At 33.2% G+C, this 6,612-nt stretch overlaps 1 non-coding gene across 1 annotated transcript; it reads right to left on the reverse strand.

Moving 5' to 3' along the window:
* Positions 1-2,696: 2,696 nt before the first annotated feature.
* Positions 2,697-2,803, reverse strand: LOC128032203 (small nucleolar RNA R71). Its single transcript, XR_008188331.1, has one exon. It is a non-coding gene; the product is annotated as a small nucleolar RNA R71 (small nucleolar RNA).
* Positions 2,804-6,612: the final 3,809 nt, after the last annotated feature.

The raw sequence follows: 6,612 nt of genomic DNA on the forward strand, positions 1-6,612 counted from the left end.
AATTGGGTTTAATTAATTAATTAAAGTGGTTAAATTAATTTATATGGTCCTCTAAACTATCTGTTATTTTTTACAAGTCTGAGAGTTTTCTTCTAATTGCAAAACCGTCCACAGTGGGGACCAAGTCAACCCAATTTTCGGTTGCACATGGCTGATTATAAACCAATTTTTTGTTTAATTACATACGGCCCTCAAAGAGTGGAAACGCGAAAATTTATGTGTTTTTACATGCCCTTTTTACCATAAAATCATGCTATTTCAGTTAAATTCTTGTCAAAAAATAATTAAATATTATAAAATAATTAAATTATGTTAAAAATATGAACATTATGAATTTTAATTAATTTTATAGTTAATTTTGATTAATTTTGACTATTTTCGATAGATGCGCACAACGGGCGAAAATTGGCTTGGCAGACAATGCTCAAAGAATAAAATTGAGAAGCAATTTGAAGCATCATGGAAAATTTATTTTCAGCCTAAGATGGTCCAAAAATGTGTGTTAATTCATAATATAATTAATTTTAATTTATTCCAAATTTAATTTGGGCTAAATAAATTCTTATTAATTAATTATGGAAAAAAAGTGTCCAGTTGAACCGCATTGGTTGAACAGAATCTAGTGAACCAAACCATTCACCAATTGGGCTGCCCAGAACCGCCCATATGCTACCCAAAATCAGAATTTTAGCTGACTAAATAAGCTTGCAAAGAATCCCTTGAAGAACTTTCAACCTTGCATTCAAACCCCTCAAAAAAATGTGGCTTTATGGATTTGCCCTAGACTATTTTTAGCAAAGTTGAATCTCTCAACTTTGCCATGTGTCTGGCCAGCCAAGGGGGGTCTCTTTGGCTGGTGGAATTTTCTATATTTATCAGCCACAATCAGCTATAAAATCCACCTCTTTCTGATCATTCAACTCATCCCTCACACTCTCATTCTCTCTTCTCCTCTCTCACTTTCTCTCAACTTTTCCTTTCCATTTCCCCTTTTGTTTAAGTGCTGATTTCTTCTCTTGGGAAAGAGGTCCTCATCAGCCATTGTTGAGCAGCAATTAAAGTATTCATAAGCCACCTTGATAGCCTAGGACAACGGAGAACAAAGAACGGAGCAATCAGTCAAGCCATAGAGAAACACCGGATTTGCTTCTTATTCCCGATCTCTTTAAATTTCATTGTTTTGAAAAACATGTTTATGAATATTTATGCTATTGAAATGGTTATTTTAATCAATTTAGCTTGAATTTAATCCGTGTTGGGTTGATTATATTTTCTTGCTTGAATTATTGAAATTGTGTTTGTGCTATTATAGGCCTAGGTAAGATGCTTGATTAAGTAAAATCATACCTAATTTATTCTTGCAATATTAATTGGTAGATAACTAATGAATTAATTATTAAATCGTATTTAAATTGTAATTAATCGACACAATACTTAATCAGTGCATGTTTATTCTTCTGAGGTAGCTGAAGTTAATTTAGCATTGTCTTTGGCGATACATATGCCTTGCATAACTTGCAAGATTATTGTGATTAAACTGTTTCAAGGTAGAGATACTCTGTTACCTCACTTGATCTTTTATATGCTTATGAATATTGATTAATCGCTTGGATTGAGATTGAAAAATGTTCAAGAGATTGATTAATTTAATAAGTATGTATGAGCAGTAGTTAGCAAATTACCGAGTTGCCGTGAATTTGTTCATAACAATATAAACATAAGTTTAATAATTCTAAGTTAAATGAATGTAATTAATCCAACACAATTATATCCTCTTGATTAAACCTTATTTGAAATCGTGCATTACAACCTTTTTATTTTTAAATTTTTTTACTTAGTTTTTAACCCTTATTTTTTAATCATCTTTAAACCGAAATATTTTCCCTCACCAAATTGTTTAACATTAATTTCATAAATATTCCTTTTTACAGTCCCTGTGGGTACGATAACTCGACATTTACTTGTCACTTTATTACTTGTTGCGATTGTGTACACTTGCACATTATCGCCGTTCCAAGTTTTTGGCGCCGTTGCCGGGGACTATTTAAAAAAAAACCATTATTTGTGAATCTGTTTTTACATTTTGGTTTATTTATTTTCCTGTTTAAATCTTTACTTACTTAATCTTTCTGTGATTATTTTAGGTGTTTATGAGTATTGACCAGATTATCGACTTACTCCCTGTGGACCCTGAAATAGAACGAACCTTTCGACAGTGAAGAAGACAAGCGGACTAGTGAAGGACCGAAGAGATAAACTTTAAGAATATGAATCAAGGAAATGGAGTAAACCTTGCTCAGAATCCTATCCTTATTGCTGATGATACGGATAGAGCTTTATGACAGTATGTCGTGCAAGTATTTAATAATTTTAATCCGGGTATTAGGAGACCCGAAATCGAGGCACAACAATTCGAGCTGAAGACAGTAATGTTCCAGATGCTTAAGACTGTGGGCCAATTCAGTGAAATGCCTATTGAAGATCCTCATCTTCACTTAAGACTATTTATGGAAGTGAGCGATTCTTTCAAGTTAGGCAGAGTACCTGAAGATGCATTACGACTGAAGTTGTTCCCATATTTGCTAAGAAACAGAGCTCGTGCCTGGTTGAACTCATTGCCACCGAACTCCATTTCTACATGGCAAGAGTTAGTCGAGAGATTCCTTATGAAATATCTCCTGTCGAGCAAGAATTCCAAGTTGAGGAATGAGATCATTGCCTTCCAACAAATGGATGGTGTGTCCCTGTATGAGGCATGGGAAGGGTAAAAAGAGTTATTTTGAAAGTGCCCTCATTATGGAATCCCACATTGCATTCAACTTGAGACATTCTATAATGGTCTCAACGCTCACACGAGGATGGTAGTGGACGCCTCTGCTAATGGTGCTCTACTTTATAAGTCTTATAATGAGGCTTACAAAATTATTGAGAGGATTGCTAGCAACAATTATCAATGGCTAACCAATCGAGTAGCGTCAGGAAGACGAGTCGCTGGAATACATGAAGTGGACCCTCTCACTTCACTCGCATCTCAGGTATCTTCAATATCCTCAATGCTTAATAATCTTACCACTAATGGGTCTAACAGTTTTGCAGCCCAACCATCTAACCAATTTGAGAATATAGCCTGTGTGTATTGTGGGGAAGGACATTTGTTTGAAAAATGTCCATCGAACCCCGAATCCATATATTACATAGGTAAACAAAACCAAAACCGAGGGAGGCAAGGACTGCAATCCAACTTTTATAACTCATCGTGGCGAAATCACCCAAATTTTTCCTAGAGTAACCAAGGGGCTGGAACCAATAACACTTATGCCCAACCTAGACCAACTCAGTCGCCTAGTTTCCCCCAACAAGTTCAGAAACCAACCTAAGCGGAACCATCCAATATCTTAGAGAATCTATTGAAGGCATACATGTAACACCCTAAACCCGGCCTAAACATTGGGGCTGAATCTGGTGATGTCACATTGTAACACCCCTTACCCGTATTCTACGCTGGAATAGGGTACAAGGCATTACCAAAATAAATACACTTATAAACATATTAAACCGAGTTATAAAATTTCATCCAAATTAAAAACTTTCAAATTATTATCTTCGAGTCGCTAATTAGGTTTTACGAGGCCCAATACATACCCATTCATATGCTCAATATATCCGTTAAATCAATCCAATATTGAAGAATCCACTTTAAGTCAGAATCAATATTAATCACAATCATAAAGCTTTTCATGTTATTTTCATATATCACTAACTAAACTTCGATTGTCAATTTACGAATATGTAATTCACTAACACATTCTGGTATACACAATGTTTAATTGATGAAATCATTTAATTGAGCTAAATTTCATATTCAGTCCAAATTTTCTTCTATATCCATAAATGCTTTCACTTACCATTTGCCTAACCAATTTCTCGAACCAAGCTATCACACAACAATAATACATCACTTGTGCTTCATGAATTCAATGTTCGAATCTTATCACCATCAAATCCATGTCATTCAAATACTTAAAGTTTATTCAAGCATATATTATTACGTTTCATATACCAAGCATATGTCAAAATTACGAATACGCAATCAATTCATTTTTCATTTATTTGACTAGCAAATTAATCTCAAAATTCATAACATTCCATTACTTAAGATATGCCATAAAACACTCCTTTAACATAAACTAGCACCATGGCTGAATTTTTAGTATGCTATTTATTCCCCTTTTTCCGAATCACAGAGCAAAATATTACAAATATGTATATATTTGAATACTATAATTATGCATCAAATTACCAACATGAGTTAATTCATGAGCCACTCATGACATGATTCCCTGCCAAATATACCACACGAATATGCTATGAAACTTTATTTTCTCTTATGAGCTTACCATGACCAGTAATGCACCAATATAAGCATCACTCCTATTTCAACATTTATCGATTATAATCAGACATTCAACCAATTATACACAATTCATTCATATACTTTATTGTCCTCCTCCTATCCATCCCACATCCTTTATGTATATAACATGCTTAAATAGCATTATACATAATTTCACTATTCACTTATATTTAAATCGAAAGCTATCTAGTCGAGTTACAGTCACTAAATTCATTTTATCTAGAGCTACAGATCTCCAAATTAAGTTTTGCTAATTTTCCCCAAAACTAGAGTCACACATCTTCTTACCATAAAATTTTAAGAATTTTTGACTTAGCCAATTAGTACAGTTTATTCTTTAAAGTCACCCCTGTTTCACTGCTCAACATCTCTGACCTCTCTTCACTAAAAATGAATTATCTCATTGTAAAAAATTCAAATGATATTTCCATTTATTTAATTTGAAAATAGACTCATTAAGGATTCTAATAATATAAATTATAACTTGTAATTAATTTTTTACAATTTTTAATTATTTTCCAAAGCTAGAACAGGGGATTCCGAAATCAATCCAACCCTACCTCACTAAAATTCAAATATCTCAAAATATATAACTGTTTTGCTTGCTCTGTTTCATTTATGTAAAAATAGACTCATTAATATTTCATTTCATATCTTCTTCACTCTCTTATTCAATTTCCACCATTTTTGGTGATTTTTCAAAATCACACTATTGTTACTGTCCAAAACTGTTTTGTTGCTAATTTTACTTTTTCATAATTTCACTTTTTCACTTTCAATCATTATTCAATTCAATTCCACATATATTCATCATTCAATCACACTTAATTGTTACATGATCTCATGTATTTTCACTTAGTCAATTTCCGATGAACACTTGAATAATAATGATACACGGTGGATTCAGCACACAGTAACCACCCTTTGTAATCAATGATATCCGGTGGGATCAGCACATAGCAACCACCTTATAATTAATGATACCGGTTCACATAGTAGCCTGCACATAGTACTACATATGTGACCATCACTGTCCAATACACGTGGTAGCCTGCACATAGTACTACACACGTGATCGAAGCTATCTGGTACGCATAGTTGCCTGCACATAGTACTACACGTGCGACCTATCATTCTGGTACACGTAGTGGCCTGCACATAGTACTACACATGTGACCATCACTTTCACTTTCACATAGTGGCCTACACACAGTCCATGCCACACATGTGATCATTTATGTCACTTCATTCATATCCCTTTTTATTCTGAATGTTCAATCGGGAAATTTCTCACTTTTTCTCATTTTTTTTCTTTTTCACTAATCAAAGTCAATTCCTTGTCTTTCTTGACTTATAATAACACATTTAACTTATTTAACACTCACATTATTCAATCCAGTCCAAAAATTACATTTTGGAAAATTACATTTTTGCCCTTAAAGTTTTACAAAATTATGATTTTGCCCCTAGGCTCAGAAATTAAACTTTATTCCTTTTTCTTATGTTTTATGACATGCTGAAATTTTCTCTCTTCTATGGCAACATCAAATTCTCACTCTAAGACTTACTTATGAACATTAGGTATTTGTACCGATTATGTCAATTTACTCGTTTTCACTTAAAATCGGCTAGCAAAAGTTATTTAACATAATTTTAAGCTTCATATTCTACCATAAAACATCAAAATAAACACATTTCACCTATGGGTATTTTTCCAAATATGAACCCTAGGTTAAATTATTGCTAGAATAAGCTAAATCAAGTTACCGGGACTCCAAAAACGTAAAAACATTAAAAACGGGGCTTGGAATCACTTACTATGGAGCTTGGAAGTTTGAAAACCCTAAATACGGCTTCCCCCTTACTGATTCCGTTCACCATGGAGAAGATGGACAAATTTTTGGCTATTTTGGCCTTTTTAATTATTTTAATTACTAAATGACCAAAATGCCCCTAACTTAAAAATTTCCTATTTCACTTATCTCTTGTCCATTTTTGTCCAACAAGTTAACCAATGGTCTAATTACCATTTAAGGACCTCCAATTTAAAATTTCATAAAAATTAGACACTTCTAACATGTAGAACTCAACTTTTGCACTTTTTACAATTTAGTCCTTTTGGCTAAATTGACTGCCCAAACTTCGAAATTTTTGAACGAAATTTTCACAAAATAATTCTGTGAAATTGTAGACCATAA

This window comes from Gossypium raimondii, chromosome 8 (assembly GCF_025698545.1).
Source record: "Gossypium raimondii isolate GPD5lz chromosome 8, ASM2569854v1, whole genome shotgun sequence".
Taxonomy (NCBI): Eukaryota; Viridiplantae; Streptophyta; class Magnoliopsida; order Malvales; family Malvaceae; genus Gossypium; species Gossypium raimondii.